This window comes from Gopherus flavomarginatus, chromosome 25 (assembly GCF_025201925.1).
Source record: "Gopherus flavomarginatus isolate rGopFla2 chromosome 25, rGopFla2.mat.asm, whole genome shotgun sequence".
Classification (NCBI taxonomy): Eukaryota; Metazoa; Chordata; order Testudines; family Testudinidae; genus Gopherus; species Gopherus flavomarginatus.
The window spans coordinates 911101-929226 of NC_066641.1; the positions used below are offsets into that span (position 1 = coordinate 911101).

Below are 18126 nucleotides of genomic sequence, written 5' to 3' on the forward strand. Positions count from 1 at the left end.
TTTAATATTCTATATTTTACATATTTCTTAAATTATTTCCCATCAAAACCTCTCCCAATAACCATGACAATCAGCTCGTTTTGTTTTTGACCGAGCTACCATGGCCCCCTTTGGTGAAATACTGAGCAGATGGGTTGGTCGCACACAGGACCATACCTGCCTGGGCACGTCTGCGTCACACATACCTATAGGTTCAGGGACAAGCAGTGACACTGGGTCTGACAACTGGCTGAACAACCACAACGAAGGAGAACGCAAAATGGCAATTTACTAAATAAAAATTTGGATGGAAAAGCCTCATTTGATCACCACACCATTGTTAGTGCCACTACTTTTGCGTGCCTCCAGGACTGGATTTCCAACTTAAGTCACCTCCTCTGATTTTTCAAAGTAATTTAACATTTTCTATGGCAAAGCACAATGTTCAGGGCTGAGTCTCTCCCCCAGCCTCAACTTCTGCCCCCACGCGCCTCCTCCGGAGCGTCCCCAACCCCGCCACCACCACCGGCAGTGCAGCAGGGCTAATGCGGCTTCCTCCTCACCCTCGCTCTAGGTGGCATGCCACTCCCGGAAGCAGCTAGCAACCCCTGCGGTGTCCCTGCATGCTGCCCCCGCCCCGAGCACCAACTCTGCCATTGGAACTGTGGCCAATGGGAGCAGCGGGGGCAATGCCTGCGAGCAGCGGCGCACGGAGACCCTCTGCAACTCCCGCGTAGGAGACACTATCAGAGGGGTGTGCAGGCCACACCCCTCAACCCCTCAACCTCCGGCCCAAGCCCAGAGCCTGCACCCCGCACCCAAACTCCCTCCCAGAGCCCACCCCTCCTCCTATACCCGCTGCCCCAGCCCAGAGCCCAACCCGTACCCCTCCTACACCCCAACACTGTGCACCAGCCAAGCCCCCTGCTACACCCAACCTCTCTGAGCCCACCCCTCCTCCTACACCCCCTGCCCCAGCCCAGAGCCCACCCCGCACCCCTCCTACACCCCAACACTGTGCACCAGCCAAGCCCCCTCCTGCACCCAAACTCCCTCCCAGAGCCCACCCCTCCTCCTATACCCCGTCCCAGCCCAGAGCCCACCCCGCACCCCTCCTACACCCCAACACTGTGCACCAGCCAAGCCCCCTCCTGCACCCAACCTCCCTGAGCCCACCCCTCCTCCTATACCCCCTGCCCCAGCCCAGAGCCCACCCCGCACCCCTCCTACACCCCAACACTGTGCACCAGCCAAGCCCCCTCCTGCACCCAAACTCCCTCCCAGAGCCCACCCCTCCTCCTATACCCCCTGCCCCAGCCCAGAGCCCACCCCGCACCCCTCCTACACCCCAACACTGTGCACCAGCCAAGCCCCCTCCTGCACCCAAACTCCCTCCCAGACCCTGCAGGCGGGGGGGGGGCGGTTTGCAGGCCTTGGACCCGTTCTGGGCAACACCAAAAATTACACAAACCTGCCCCGCTCACCCCTGCCCCCAGCCAGCGCCCCCGCCACGTCTATCGACCCGCACGCCGCGCACAGATGCAGGGGGGGCTCCCTCCGCCCATTTCCGGGTTGCAAACGTGAGATGTCGACGTAACAGCCCGGTGGGCGGAGTCTCCACCGAGCTCCCGCCCCGAGCCGCCGCCTGCGCAACCCAGCGCAGCCTCAGCCGGAGCCAGCGCCCCGCCCCGCCCCCCGGCCGACTCGGGTCACGCGGGCGGGCGCGCGCTCGGCAGCGCCTGCGCTTCCGGGTTCCCGGCCGGAGCCTTGGGACCGCGGAGCAGGTGAGCGCGCGCCCGCCCCGCCCCTCGCAGCCCCCCGCCCCCTCCTGTCTGCCCCCCCGCTGATCAGGATGCGGCCCGGGCTCTGTGTGAGGAGCGGGGGCAGCCCCCCTGCAGCGGGCACTGGGGCAGCCCTGCGGGGTCTCCTGGGGCCGCCCGTGGGAGGCAGGGCACGGCCGGACCCCCCCCCCGTGCTGCGGGGAGCTGGGCTCGGGCCTGCCCCGGACCCCCCCTCGTGCTGCGGGGAGCTGGGCTCGGGGGTGTCCCGGACCCCCCCCCCCCCGTGCTGCGGGGAGCTGGGCTCGGGGGTGCCCTGGACACCCCACCCTCCAATGCTGCAGGGAGCTGGGCTCGGGCCTGCCCTGGACCCCCCCTCGTGCTGCGGGGAGCTGGGCTCGGGGGTGTCCCGGACCCCCCCCCCCCGTGCTGCGGGGAGCTGGGCTCGGGGGTGCCCTGGACACCCCACCCTCCAATGCTGCAGGGAGCTGGGCTCGGGCCTGCCCTGGACCCCCCCCCCGTGCTGCCCCGGACACCCCCCCCGTGCTGCGGGGAGCTGGGCTCGGGCCTGCCCCGGACCCCCCCCCCGTGCTGCCCCGGACACCCCCCCCGTGCTGCGGGGAGCTGGGCTCGGGCCTGCCCCGGACCCCCCCCCCGTGCTGCGGGGAGCTGGGCTCGGGCCTGCCCCGGACCCCCCCTCGTGCTGCCCCGGACACCCCCCCCCGTGCTGCGGGGAGCTGGGCTCGGGCCTGCCCCGGACCCCCCCCCCGTGCTGCGGGGAGCTGGGCTCGGGCCTGCCCCGGACCCCCCCCCGTGCTGCCCCGGACCCCCCCCCCGTGCTGCGGGGAGCTGGGCTCGGGCCTGCCCCGGACCCCCCCCGTGCTGCCCCGGACCCCCCCCCGTGCTGCGGGGAGCTGGGCTCGGGCCTGCCCCGGACCCCCCCCCGTGCTGCCCCGGACACCCCCACCGTGCTGCGGGGAGCTGGGCTCGGGCCTGCCCCGGACCTCCCGACCCCCCCCGTGCTGCGGGCAGCTGGGCACGGGCCTGCCTCAGACACCCCCCCCCCCCGTGCTGCGGGGAGCTGGGCACGGGCCTGCCCCAGACACCCCGCCCCCGTGCTGCAGGGAGCTGGGCTCGGGGCTTCCCCAGGTCCCCGCCACCCCCGAATCTACCCTCTCACCCATGCTGCAGGGAACTGGGCTCCGGGCTGATCCAGATCCGCCCCCCCCCATCCATGCTGCGGGGAACTGGGCTCGGGTCTGCCCCAGATCCCCGCACCTTACCACCCCCAGACCCCCCTCCTCCCACCCATGCTGCAGGGAGCTGGGCTCAGGGCTGCCTCCGACCCCCTTCACACCCTATCCATGCTGTGGGGAGCTGAGCTCAGGGGTGCCCTGGACCCCCCACCCTCCAATGCTGCAGGGAGCTGGGCTCAGGGGTGCCCTGCCCCCCCATGTTGCCCCGAACCCCTCCTCCCGTGCTGTGGGGAGCTGGGCACGGGCCTGCCCCAGACCCCCACCCCCCGGTGCTGCAGGGAGCTGATCTTGGGGCTTCCCTGCTGCCCCGGACCCACCCTGTCACCCATGCTGCAGGGAACTGGGCTCGGGGCTGCCCCAGATCCGCGCACCCTACCACCCCCAGACCTTCTCCTCCCACCCATGCTGCAGGGAGCTGTGCTCAGGGCTGCCTCCGACCCCTCCCACACCCTATCCGAGCTGCAGTGAGCTGGGCTCAGGGCTGCCTGGGCGGCTCAGGGCCGCCTAGGCACCCCAGGGCCGCCTTTGCTTCCTCATTAACTAAGTCTCAGCTGCTTAGTTTTGGAACCACACTTTGAGTTGCCCAAGTGGCATTTCTGCAGGTCATTGGCCCTGTCAACAAACCTTAAGAACTCGTGGCCCTCCCGCCTTTCCCAGCTTGTCCAAGGAGAGGTGGCACAGCCTGGCTCTCAGTTAGATGTTGGCTGTTGTGGGGATCCAGCTGTGGAAAAGGAGAATCACTGCTGAAGAGTGCACGTGCTAATCACTCTGAATCCAAGCCACCCTTACGTACCCCACCAACCAACTTGCAGACTTAAATCCAGTCTCAGGGCTTTCCTGGTACAGCTGGCAAAGAGCCCCGGGCAGATTCTTCTGTTGTGTTTGGTTTGCGTGGAGCTGGTATCTCCCTTGTGTAGACTTTTAGTCAGTTAAGTCCATGTGTTGTTGTTCATTACTTACATTGCAGTAATGCCCCATGGTCCAGCTCAGGATCAGGGTCCCATTGAGATAGGTGCTGCACGAACACAGAGACAGACATGGTCCCTGCTCTAAAGAGCTTAAAATTAGCAAGTTAATTTTGTTGACCATCTTGATTAGACTAACTGTCTTGAATGCCACTGATACCTAGGTTTGTCCTCTGGGTGCCACTGACAGCTTCCGAACCTCCCCTAGCTCCTCTCCTCCAACTACTGTTGGCTCTCCAGTCTCTCCTAGCTCCTCTCCTCTGTTGTCACTGAATTCAGCTCCATGTCTCTTCTCTCCCTGTATGGGTTGCAGATGCATAATTCGGGTCTTAAAAATTCATCCACTGCATCCAACCTGCATATCTTTTAGAAAAGCATCCAGCCTTGATTTAATGATTCCAAGTGATGGAGAATCTACCACATATCTCAATAGTCTGTTCAAATAATTAGTTACCCTCACTGTTAAAAATTATTTTTCTAACTCTTAACTACTGATCTCTAGAGCTTGTGACTTTGTTGAAGAACCTACTAGCATCAGAAAGCTCCCTGTGTGGTACTTATAGATTGCAATCGAGTCCCCTCTTCATCTTCTTTTCAATAGTCTAAATAGACTTAGCCCTTGTCTACACTACAAACTTATGTCGGTATAGCTGCACTCAGGAGTGACCAAGTTATACCAATTTAACCCTGGCATAGACAGCGCTGTGTCGACATAGCTACCACCTCAGGGGAAGCTCTCCTGTCGGTGCAGCCAGCATCTTCACTCAGGCTTTGTCTGCACTGCACTTTTGTTGGTAAAACTTTTGAAAAAACATACCCCAACCATCAAAAGTTGTGCTGATGAAAAGCACTGGTGTGGACAGCGCTTTTTGGGCAGGAAGACTCTCTCCCGCAGACAGAGCTACCGCCCCTTGTGCTAAGCTGCAGCACTGTAAGGCAAGGCTACCCTACAAAATGTAGTTGACCTAAGTAATCAAACTGCTTTTGCATGCTCACACTATGCTCCCTATGGCGGCGGTACATGTCCTCACCAGGAGCACTTGCACCGCTTTAACTGTTGGTGTGGGGCATTGTGGGGGGACTTCTCAAAGGCAGTCATTGTAAGCCATGCAGTTTCTACACTGCGGTGACCTAACTACATCGACTTGAGCACTGCACCTCTCACGGAGGTGGAGTTAAATTGATGTCGTGGGCAAGTTACATTGGTGGGAGCTGCATTTTAGTGTAAATGCTTACAGTGTTAGATCAATGTAAGCTGCCTTAGAATCATAGACTATCAGGGTTGGAAGGGACCTCAGGAGGTTCTAGTCCAACACCCTGCTCAAAGCAGGACCGACGCCAACTAAATCATCCCAGCCAGGGCTTTGTCAAGCCTGACCTTAAAAACCACCTCCGTAGGTAACCCATTCCAATGTTTCACCAGCCTCCTAGTGAAAAAGTTTTTCCTAATATCCATCCTAGACCTCCCCTACTGCAACTTGAGACCATTACTCCTTGTTCTGTCATCTGCTACCACTTGAGAACAGTCTAGATCCATCCTCTTTGGAACCCCCCTTCAGGTAGTTGAAAGCAGCTATCAAATTTTCCCTCATTCTTCTCTTCTGCAGACTAAACAATCCCATTTCCCTCAGCCACTCCTCATAAGTCATGTGCTCCAGCCCCCTAATAATTTTTGTTGCCCTCCACTGGACTCTTTCCAATTTTTCTACATCCTTCTTGTCGTGTGGGGGGCCCAAAACTGGACACAGTACTCCAGATGAGAATGATGAAGCACTGGAATGGATTACCTAGGGAGGTGGTGGAATCTCCTTCCTTAGAGGTTTTTAAGGTCAGGCTTGACAAAGCCCTGGCTGGGATGATTTAGTTGGGAACTGGTCCTGCTTTGAGCAGGGGGTTGGACTAGATGCCTCCTGAGGTCCCTTCCAGCCCTGATATTCTATGATTCTATGATCTTCAGTCAAACTGCATTTCAAAGCCCTGTTATAGTTTCAAGAGAGGACTTACTATGGCTTGGGGAGGTACAGAGGGAGCAGGGGAAGGGGAGAGGAATCAGCAACCTTACGGAGAAGTCAACACCAAGACGAATTGACCCTGTCACTCAGACTTTCATGTCATGGCTTTGTCCTCAGGGAAAACTTCACGGTTAGCACAGGGTTTGTAACTTTATAACTCCAGTTTGTTAATAAGATGCTACTTGTAAAAAGAAAACACTGCATTCTCATTCAGCCATTGGGAGATGCTGGAAAGTACTCCATAAAAGAGGTGCAAATGTGATTCCAATACCAAGAGTCTATGACAGGGGTGGGCAAACTTTTTTGCTCGAGGGCCACATCTGGGTGGGGAAATTGCATGCAGGGCCATGAATGTAGGGCTCTGGGAGGGAGTACAGAGTGTAGGAGGGGGCTCAGGGCAGGAGTTTGGGATTCAGAGTACAGGAAGGGGCTCAGGGCAGGGGGTTGGGGTGCAGGAGGGTGCTCAGGGCAGGGGGTTGGAGTAGAGGAGGGGTTCAGGCTCTGGCCCGGTGTCACTTACCTTGAGCAGCTCTGGAGTGACAGTGGTGCACAGCAGGGCTAAGGCAGGTTCCCACCCAACTAAATCATCCGAGCCAGGGCTTTGTCAAGCCTGACCTTAAATACCTCAAAGGAAGAAGATTCCGCCACTTCCCTAGGTAACCCATTCCAGTGCTTCACCACTCTCCTAGTAAAAAAGTTTTTCCTAATATCCAACCTAAACCTCCCCTACTGCAACTTGAGACTGTTATTCCTTGTTCTACCATCTGGTACCACTGAGAACAGTCTAGATCCATCCTCTTTGGAACCCAGGGGCGGCTCCAGGCCCCAGCACGCCAAGTGCATGCTTGGGGCGGCATGCCGCGGGGGGTGCTCTACCAGTCACCGGGAGGGCAGCAGTCAGAGTGCCTTCAGCGGCATGGCTGCAGGGGGTCCGCTGGTCCCGCGGCTCCAGCGGACCTCCCGCGGGCGTGCCTGCGGAGGGTCCCCTGGTGCTGCGGCTCCGGTGGACCATCCGCAGGCACGCCTGTGGGAGGTCTACTGGAGCCGCGGGACCTGCGAGCGGCAGAGTGCCCCCCGTGGCATGACGCCGTGCTTGGGGCGACGAAATGTCTAGAGCCGCTCCTGTTGGAACCCCCTTTCAGGTAGTTGAAAGCAGCTCTCAAATCCCTCCTCATTCTTTTCTTCTGCAGACTAAACAATCCCAGTTCCCTCAGCCTCTCCTCATAAGTCTTGTGCTCCAGCCCCCTAATAATTTTTGTTGCCCTCCACTGGACTCTGTCCAATTTTTCCACATCCTTCTTGTCGTGTGGGGCCCAAAACTGGACACAGTACTCTGTATGAGATGAGGATAGCTCAGTGGTTTGAGCATTGGCCTGCTAAACCCAGGATTGTGAGTTCAATCCTTTGGGGGGGACCATTTGGGGATTGGTCCTGCTTTGAGCAGGGAGTTGGACAAGGTGATCTCCTGAGGTCCCTTCTAACCCTAATAATCTATGATTCTATGAGGCCTCACCAATGTTGAATAGAGGGGAATGATCATGTCCGTCGATCTGCTGGCAATGCCCCTACTTATACAACCCAAAATGCCGTTAGCCTTCTTGGCAACAAGAGCACACTGTCAACTCATATCCAGCTTCTCATCCACTGTAACCCTAGGTCCTTTTCTGCAGAAGTGCTGCCTAACCATTCGGTCCCTAGTCTGTAACAGTGAATGGGATTCTTCCATCCAAAGTGCAGGTCTCTGCACTTGTCCTTGTTGAACCTCATCAGATTTCTTTTGGCCCAATCCTCTAATTTGTCTAGTAGTAATGGGGGTCTTCCATCCCCAGCTGCAGCTGTCCCTTTGGGTTTAAAAGATGATGCTAAGAGAAGTGCTGAGCAGATCAGGCAGTATCTCAAGAGAGGAGTAAATTTCCTTTGCAGGGAGGTGGTAGATTTCCCTAGGGCGTCAGTGGTGCAGCACCATTCTGCAAATCTACACAGTAGTGTTTTGTGTGGGGTGCTGTTGCCAGTTGGAGCTGAGCTGGCTAGGGGATGTCAGTAGGCCATGCAGCATCCTGCAGTGCTGAGTGGATGGAGCAGAGGAAGAGTCAGGTTCTCTGCCAGGAGTTGCTTCCTACGCAGGGGCGGCTCCAGACATTTCGCTGCTCCAAGCACGGCGTCATGCCACGGGGGGCGCTCTGCCGCTTGCCGGTCCCACGGCTCCGGTGGACCTTCCGCAGGCGTGCCTGCGGAGGGTCCACTGGTCCCGCGGCTCCACCGAAGCCACAGGACCAGCGGACCCTCCACAGGCACGCCTGTGAGAGGTCCATCGGAGCCCTGCCTGCTGCCCTCCTGGTGACTGGCAAAGCGCCCCCCGCGGCATGCCGTCCCAAGCACGCGCTTGGCGTGCTGGGGCCTGGAGCCCCCCCTGTTTCTACCCCACTTGGCAGCTGCATTAGGTTTGTCTCTGTGCTCTCCCAGCATCTCCCCTCCCCACACCTCCCAAGAGCAGGAGTCTGGCACAGCTAATTGGACTTTTTCTTTGCTATTGGTGCATTCAGTGGAGCGTGGCCTGCCACCTTCTTATGGGGTTTCCTGCTGCTCCTTTGGCATGATATCACGGATTGTTTCAAAAGTGACCACGCCTTGTGCTCTATTTTCTGCTTCACCTATCCCGCAGCTGGAGCTTCAGCGTCACAGTTTAAGGTGCAGGATGCGTACTCCCCAAAGCACATAGCACATGATTGAGGAGCCTGTAGTTCTCCGTGGCCCCTACACAGCTCTGTTCTGACTGCAGATCATGGAGGCCACTAGCTCAGAGATGCTGCCACTTGCAGGGGACAGTCTTGGAGGGGAACCTTTCTAGGGCAGACCTGAATGGGCACAGAGGCGGAGTTCATGAAATTCTCTTCCTGCCGAAGAATTGGATTATAGTGAATTGTGGGCCTCACTGAGACCCCTGCTCACCTGGATAAGTGCTGCAGTGCGGATAGTTGCCTGCATATGTGCTCGAGAATGTGAGGGCCCTTTAAGCGGAGTGTGCCAGTAACTGGAGCCTCCTACCTTTTTGGTGGTCCTGGTCTTTAATCCTGCCCCCTCCCAACCCACCGAGTGCTGCAGGGAGACTCTGAGGCTGCCTCTTCATTCTCCGGGGAACTTGGGTCAGCAGGAGAATCGTGATGGGATTGCTGCTGTTCCGAAAGTCCCCAGGAAATGAAGATGAGTGCCCCTGGTCTGGTGGAGCAGACTGCACTCTTCACTCTCTGGCTAAGAAGATTTCAGTCACTGCCCTTGCTCCAATTCTTTTGTTGTGACTGGACAGAGGAAGAGGAGAAGGAGATCATCCCCTTGGAATGCAGGAATGCTCACCTGCCGGGCAGGTGACGCTGCTGCATTCCAGGGAGATTAGTACCTGGAAGTGACGGGAGCAGGATGCAGCACCACTGAAATGGATCCCAGCAGATTGGACGAGTCATTCTGTTTCTGCACAGGTGGAGTTTCACCTTGTCTGAGTTCACGCTAAGGCTGAGTCTGTACTTGGAGCTGGGGGGGTGATTCCCAGCTCTCATGCTAGCTCTTATCTAGCTAGTGCGCTAAAAATAGTGGACTAGCAGCGTGCTGAGTCCAGACCTGCCTGAGCCTCCTGGGCGCTGTCTGTGGGACCCCAGCTGCACTGCCGTTTTAGCACGCTAGCTCAGTGGGCTGGTCCACACTATGGGGGGGGAATCGATCTTAGATACGCAACTTCAGCTACGTGAATAACGTAGCTGAAGTCGAATATCTAAGATCGGATTACTCACCCGTCCACACCGCGCGGGATCGATGTTTGCAGCTCTCCCTGTCGATTCCGGAACTCCGTTGGGATTCATGGAGTTCCAGAATCGATATAAGCGCGCTCGGGGATCGATATATTGCGTCTAGATTAGACGCGATATATCGATCCCCGAGCAATCGATTTTAACCCGCTGATACGGCGGGTAGTCTGGATGTAGCCAATGAGAGCTGGCACAAGTACGTTGACAGTACTTGCTGGCAGGCTTCCTGTTTCACTCAGGCATGTTGGAATGGTGTTTTATTTGGAGAGGGTGAAGCCAGCTCAATGATTTAGGTTCTGTGGATTTCTTGTGAAGGCTTAGCTCATGCTGTAATGATGTGCAGAGACCGAGAGGCAGAGGTGGGATTGAATGTACCTAATGTGGAGTCCATGTCTGAGTTACGCTTTGTCTGTCCGTCTCTCGTAGCTAGTTGTATAGTGCCTGTCACTGCAGTGTGCAGGCTCAGAGAGATTGGGTAATATGCAAGAGGCAGAGGGCAAAGACTATACCCCCAGGCAAACCTATACATACTCCACGTGCTATCTCAGCTAGACACTCCCTCCGAGGCACGTTACACCAACTCCAGAGGCCAAATCCTAGGTATGGACTAGATGCGGATGCTTACATGCACTGCAGAGCCTCTCAATCAGGCATACTCCATACACACCACTGCCCCAGGCATGGACCCAACATACACACACACTCAGGTTTTGTAACTTCCTTTGTTTATTTGTACTGCTCATTTTTTTAAATGAGGAAATTCCATGCTTAAAATTGTGTTTGCCATGGCAAAGCTGAGTAATTTCATGGGCAAGCCAGGAAATGCAGAGATAGGATTAAACCATCAACCCTAACTGTCTCCTTGTGCCATGTGCATTGCAGCGCACTCTCCAATTATGTGCTCATTTAGTAGTCTCAGATAATCCAGTTGAACTTCTCTAGGACGTTAGATAACATGTTATTCTGGGGGGAGGGATAGCTCAGAGTTTGAGCATTGGCCTGCTAAACCCAGGGTTGTGAGTTCAATCACGGAAGAAAATCCCCATCCCAATAGCTGTGAGTTGCACAATGTATTTTTGTCTACAACTCCACCTCACTCTCCAGATAGAGTTAAACTCAATTGAAATGCTATGGAATTTCCCAATTTTATCTGATTTCTCCATATTAAATTCTTTTATTGGCTCCACAATGTCACAGTAAGGGTATGTCTACACTGCAAAGTTTTTGCACAGCAAGTTATACCATTTTTATTAAAGCGCTGGAATTGAACTGCTGTTGCGTGTGCACACTGTCCTCCTTGTGACGGTGGAGCGCATCCACGTTAGCAGCTCTTGCAATGGCAAAGAGAGCGGTGCACTGTGATAGCTATCCCACTGTGTGTGGCCACAGGGTGCTTTGGGAAGGGTTTGCAATGCCTCCAGAGGCAGGCACAGCATCACATTATGCAGGTTTGTTAGTCCCATTCTTCCATGGGCATCTTACTGCATTGCCAACTGCATTTCAACTGAAGTGGATGGGCAAGAGTGTGTGACGGGGGGGGGTGTGTGTGTGTGTGGGGGAGACAGTGTGTTTGGGGGATAGTGTGTCAGCATGCTGTCTTGTAACACACACGCCTGCCTCTGTTCAACGGCAGGAGCATTCCACAGTAATGGTTTGCTTTGTGTCCCAGAGCAGGTCAGCACAGCAAGCAAGGGCGGTCAGAAAGGGAGCTTTGAAAGGAGAGAGGTGCATGTCTCCAGGAAAGAAGCAGAGCGGCCACCTGAGGGATTATGGGGGACTTCCAGAGGCCAATTACAGCGCTGAAAGCAATTGATGTGTTTACACTGGCAATGCAGCGCAGGTGGGTTTTTTGCAACGCTGCAGCCGAGGAGTTTCTGCACACTAAGTGGCTTGGCGGTGTGTACACCTCGGGAGTTACACCACAGAAAGCTGCTTTACTGTGCAGAGACTTGCCAGTGTAGACAAGGCCTAAGAACACAGGAACTCTTGAGTTCATAGTGGGATAGACCCAGGCCAGCTGAGTACAACAGAATAGCAGAATTCAGATATACTGGCCACTGGATTAGCAGTTTTCTGTTCCCTGACTGACCAGAGCAGGGGCTGCTCCAGGCTAATGAGAGCACCTGACTCTAATTAACCTGCAAAGAGTCAGGTGAGACCATCATTAAACTAATGTGACCACCTGACTCTAATTAAGGCCCCACTGATACTATAAAAAGGGCTCACTCCAGTCAGGCAGAGGAGAGCCAGGGAGCCAGAGGAGAGGTAGCGCGGCTGAAGGGCTAGTTAATGAAGACACCCCCAAACCATCATTAAGGGAGCCCTAAGGTAAGAGTGAAGAAAGGAGAAGCAGGAGAGCTGTGGGGAAGTGGCCCAGGGAAATGTAGCAACTCTGGCAGTGAAAGGTCGGCTGCCAACAGCTGCTACCATTAGGGTTCCTGGGCTGGAACCCGGAGTTCTCTCACCAAACTCCTTGCTGGCCTATGATGAAAAGGGCTCAGTAGACTATAACCCTGTCCCTGGAGAGAGAAGGGCTACGTGGTGGGTCACAGTGAGCCACTGAGGCTAGCATGAAGCGCAGGACCCACGGGGCAAGGTCAGAGCTCTGCCACAACTGGTGTGAGCGATGGGATCATGATTGTTCACAGCATGGTGGAAAAAAGAGGTTTTACTAAACACAAAACAAAAAAAGTGCACTAGGGTTTTTGGTTGTGGGTTTTTTGTTTGTACCACCATGGAGGAGGTGGTGAGAGCGCTGGTGCAAGCCACAGCGGCCCAGCAGGAGGCAACCTGGGCTCATGCGACGACACAACAGGAGTCCATGAGGTTACAGCAGGAAACCAACCAATTATTAATGAGACAGGCGACCCAAGATCGAGCCCTCCTGTGCGAGGTTGTGGACCAGCTGAAGATCTTCACCACCTAGGCCTGGGGGTCCAATGAGACGCGAACCCTGAGGGCTACCGATTATCTGCCTAAGATGACGGCAGATGATGATATAGAGGCGTATCTCCTCTCATTTGAAAGGACTGCACAGCGTGAGGCATGGCCCCTGGAGCAGTGGGCCAGCATTCTTGCCCCTTTCTTGTGCGGAGAGGCCCAGAAGGCCTACTTTGATCTGCTCGCTAAGGATGCCGCTGACTATTCCTGGCTGAGGGCAGAGATCCTAGCACGATTCGGAGTGACAGCAGCAGTATGGGACCAGAGGTTCCAGGAGTGGAAATACAGGGAGAACAAACCTCCAAGGTCCCAACTATTCAACCTCATACACCTCGCTCGGAAGTGGTTACAGCCCAAGGCATGCAGCCCGGAGGAGATTTTAGAGACTTTGGTCGTGGACAATTACATGCGGGGTCTACCACCAGATCTGTGCAAATGGGTCTGCCAGAAGGATCCATCCACCTATGACGAAATGATCACATTGGTGGAAAGATGGATGACAGAGAGGGAATTAACCCAACTACCCAAGGAAGGCCCCTCATGAATCAAACACTCGACCCCGACCGTGGAGGGTCAGGCAGCGAAATCCCCAAGAAGTCCTAGGTGGAAGAAGAGGGAGATTGAAAACCAGTCGGGAACCCAGAAGGTAGGGGAAGGCCTGAGTCATGGGAACCCTGGGTCTAACCCCCCTAACCCATGTGATAGGGGAGTGACTAGAAGCAATTATAGGTGTTATGGGTGCGGGGAGTTGGGGGCACATAGCTGCCCAGTGCCCCAATGTCATAGAGCCAATGCAGTGTAATCTGGGGAATGGGGCACACCCATCCAGCATACTCAATATTGAGGGGTCGCAGTCACCCCACATAAATATGCAAGGCAGGTAAAGTGGAATGGGGTAGAAACCATGGCACTCGTAGACTCGGGGAGTGCTATCACCCTGATTTCTGGTAAATTAGCGAAGTGCAGCCAGTTAATGCAGGCCAAGTATATGGGGGTAACCTGTGTCCATGGGACTGTTAGCTACTACCCCATCATACCAGTAAAAAATTGAAATTCAGGGAAAATCACTGGGGTGAAAGCAGGGGTAGCTCCAAACCTCCCATACCCCGTGCTCATAGGTAGAGATTTCCCCGGGTTTGGAAACTTGCTTCCACCAGAGGAATTGGAGGGAGAGGAGCTCCCTGAACTTCAGGAGGCTTCCGCGGCAGAATGTCTCCTCCCATTTTTCACAGAAATGTCCCAGGGAAAGGCAGGAAGACCAAAAGAGAAAGAAGGGGCGCCAAGGCCTTGGGTGTCCGAATCCAGATACAAGGACAGAGGGTCGCCTGTGTAGGCAGATGTACACGGGCAACTGAAGGGGAGGGCCCTGAGACAGAGGAGGGGTCAGAGACCTCTTCCAACCCCAACCTCATGGAGCCAGCTGAGAGGGCAGAGACAGATCCCTCAGAGTTTGGGCTGTTAAGCCCAGAGAGAGACACTTTTGGACGGGATCAGGTGGAAGACCCAAGGTATGAGAATGCCAGGAAGGAGGTGGCTGAGATGGATGGGGTACCCATAGAGGGCAAGGCCCGGGGACCAGGGCCTTATTTTGTGATCAAGAAGAATCTCCTATACCGGGTCGTGCAAATGCAGGAGCAAGAGGTACATCAGCTCCTAGTCCCCCGGAAACACCAGAAGTCAATATTAAGCCTGGCTCACAATCACCTTTTTGGAGGACACTTGGGAATGGAGAAGACCCAGGCGCGAATCTTACGCAGGTTCTTCTGGCCGGGGGTACATGAAGACGTCCAGCGGTACTGTGCCTCTTGCCCCAAATGTCAACTGCACAGCCCTCATCCACATCTAAGATCTCCTCTGGTACCCCTGCTGATCGTCGAAGTTCCGTTCGAGCGGATCGCCATAGATCTTGTGGGGCCGCTAGAGAAAAGGACCCAAGGCCACCAGTATGTGCTTGACATCCTAGACTATGCAACCAGGTACCCAGAAACTGTCCCCTTATGAAACACAGCTTCCAAGAGCATTGCCAAAGAATTAGTGGCAATTGTTGCCTGGGTAGGGCTACCAAAAGAAATCCTCACAGACCAGGGAACACCATTCATGTCCAAGTTGATGAAGGACTTGTGTTCCCTGCTCCATGTCCATACCCTGCAGACCTCGGTTTACCATCCACAAACCGATGGTCTGGTGGAAAGATTTAACTGAACCCTCAAGTCCGTGATAAGAAAGGTGGTAAGCAATGATGGGAAAGATTGGAACAACCTGCTACCGTACCTCGTGTTCACCATCCGTGAGGTCCCCCAAGCTTCCACCGGATTCTCCCCCTTTGAGCTGTTGTATGGACGCTACCCCCGAGGCATCCTAGACACAGCCAAGGAAATTTGGGAGGAGGAACCCTGTGAGGGGAAGAACATAATAGAACATGTACTACGGATGAGGGACCGGATAGCCCGGGTCACTCCCATAGTGAGGGAGCACCTAGAGAAGGCCCAGGAGGCCCAGAGAACCTACTACGACCGTCAAGCCAAGCTTCGTCAGTTTCAACCTGGTGACCGAGTAATGGTACTGGTACCCACGGCCGAAAGTAAGCTGTTGGCCAGTGGCAAGGGCCCTACGAAATAGTTGAACCCATAGGAAAAGTAAATTGCAAGGTGCGACAACCAGGATGTCGAAAAGTAGAGCAGATATGCCACGTCAACCTTCTGAAACGATGGCATGCGTGAGAGGCATGCACAGTGATTCGAGAAGAGCTGCACCCAGGAAACAAAAATCCTGAACAGGTGAGGGTGTCTCCTGATCTAACAACAGTTCAGAAGAAAGAGGTAACTGAGATGATTGCCCGATGTCAAGATGTATTCTTGACAAAGCCGGGTAGCACAACCAGGACATATCACCACATCATCACAAACCCTGGGGCCAGAGTAACTATGAGGCCCTACCGGGTGCCAGCAGCCAAAAGGGAGGAAATAAAAGCAGAAGTCAGGAAAATGCAGGAGATGGGGGTCATAGAAGAATCCCACAGTCAGTGATCCAGCTCAATAGTGTTGGTGCCCAAACCTGATGGCACCACAAGGTTCTGCAACGACTTCCGTCGACTAAACGAGATATCCCAGTTTGATGCCTACCCTATACCCCGCATAGACGAACTAGTGGATCGTCTGGGGAATGCCCGGTGCTTGACAACCTTAGACTTGACAAAGGGGTACTGGCAGATTCCCCTGGCCAAAGATGCAAAGGAAAAGATGGCGTTTTCTACACCAGAGGGTCTCTTCCAATATACGGTCCTTTCGTTTGGACTACATGGGGCTCCAGCTACCTTTCAGCACCTCATGGACAATGGACAAGTTATTATGCCCCTATACCAGTTATGCTGCGGCCTACTTGGATGACGTGGTGATTCATACCCCAGACTGGGAGACCCACTTGGAAAAAGTGGGGGCAGTCCTTGATACCTTCAGGCGAGCTGGCTTTACGGCGAACCCTGTTAAGTGCACTGTAGGTTTCACAGAGGCCAAATATCTTGGCTACGTGGTAGGAAAAGGTCTGGTAAAACCCCAACTGAATAAGTTAGAGGCCATCCAAAATTGGCCTCGGCCGAGTCATAAGAAGCAGGTCTGAGCATTCCTAGGGGTGGGTGGGTATTACCGGTTTTTCATCCCTCATTTTGCTACAAGGGCAAGTCCCCTAACGGACTTAGTGAAGGCCCATGATCCTGATCCAGTCAGATGGTCCGATACAGCAGAGAGGGCATTCGCCTCTGCAGTAACGCTGTATTGATAGCCCCAGATTTCAACAAGGACTTCATCCTACAGACAGATGCATCTGAGGTAGGGTTAGGGGCCGTCCTGTCACAGATGGTTGGGGAGGAGGAACACCCAATTCTCTACCTCAGTAGGAAACTCCTTCCGAGGGAACAAAATCTGCAGTAGTAGAGAGAGATTGCCTTGCCATAAAATGGGCCATGGAAACATTGCATTATTACCTGCTGGGGTGCAGATTTATCCTTGTGACTGACCATACCCCTCTTCAGTGAAAGCAACGGAGCAAGGAAAAGAACACAAGGGTAGCCAGGTTGTTCTTATCCCTCCAACCTTTCCAGTTCCGCATAGAGCTCAGAGCAGGGAGTCGCCATGGCAATGTCGATGGCTTATCACGCGTACACTGTCTGGCGTCCCAAGATGCCCAACCCCTTGATGTTGAGCAGGAGGGGGGGGACATGTGATAGACCCAGGCCAGTTGGGTACGGCAGAATAGCAGAAGGCAGATATACTGGCCACTGGATTAACAGTTTTCTGTTCCCTGACTGACCAAAGCAGGGGCTGCTCCAGGCTAATGAGAACACCTGACTCTAACCTGCAAAGAGTCAGGTGAGGCCATTAAGCTAATGTGACCACCTGACTCTAATTAAGGCCCCACTGATACTATAACAGGGCTCACTCCAGTCAGGCAGAGGGGAGCCAGAGGAGAGGAAGTGCGGCTGAAGGGCTGGTTAATGAAGACACCCCCAAACCATCGGTAAGGGAGCCCTAAGATAAGAAGAAGCAGGAGAGCTGTGGGGAAGTGGCCCAGGGAAATGTAGCAACTCTGGCAGTGAAAGGTCGGCTGCCAACGGTTGCTACCATTAGGGTCCCTGAGCCAGAACCCGGAGTAGAGGGCAGGTCCAGGTTCCCCCCAATCCACCACTACAGGAACATCTCCTGGGAGGGGAAGTCAGGCTCCTGTCAGGACAGGAGGCTAAACTGTTCTGAAATAAGCCCCCAGGGACAACAGAGACTGTGGGAGTTCTCTCACCAACCTCCTTGCAGGCCTATGATGAAAAGGGCTCAGTAGACTGTAACCCTGGACCTAGAGAGAGAAGGGCTACGTGGAGGGTCACAGTGGGCCACTAAGGCTAGCATAAACTGCGTAGAAGCGCAGGACCCACGGGGGCAAGGTCAGAGCTCTGCCACAATAGATTCATAGGTTCCAAGGTAAGAAGGAACCACCATCATTGTCTAGTCTGAGCTGTATAACACAAGCCACAGAACTTCCGCTTGTCTGCAGCACTCGCGAATTACATGTTACGTGTGTGTGCAGGTGAAAACTCTCCTTTTGCTGCATTTGAGAGAGACTGTTATATGATCACATAATTAAAGGCACTGTTGAACATTCATCATCAACTCTGCATGTCCTGTCTTTTGTGTGCTTCACTGTGTTGTCCTGAATGAGGAACGTATGGAATGCATTAGCATTTGTGCAAGTAGGTGGGCTCCCTGACTTGGGGTGCAGCTGTGGCTGCAGCATTTTAAGCTGAAAATGCTGGTTTTGTTAGCAGCTGGACGAGATTCTATGTTCACCACCATGCTTGTCCGTCAAGTGCAGTCTGTGTTTTCTGGCCTATGGCGGCCAAATTGACCTCAGAG

General features: G+C 54.8%; 1 protein-coding gene across 6 annotated transcripts in view; it reads left to right on the top strand.

The window, feature by feature from the left end:
• The first annotated feature begins 1696 nt into the window (after positions 1 to 1696).
• Positions 1697 to 18126, top strand: part of PLEKHM1 (pleckstrin homology and RUN domain containing M1) — a 55861-nt gene continuing 39431 nt past the window's right edge. For 2 of the 6 annotated variants that reach the window (XM_050935064.1, XM_050935066.1), the window contains exons 1-2: positions 1701 to 1763; positions 11457 to 11627. The gene's annotated coding sequence lies outside the window, so the exon portion shown is untranslated. Of the gene's footprint in view, positions 1764 to 11456; positions 11628 to 18126 lie in introns of all 6 variants that reach the window. The other 4 variants (XM_050935060.1, XM_050935062.1, XM_050935063.1 and 1 more) reach the window with 3 other exon arrangements.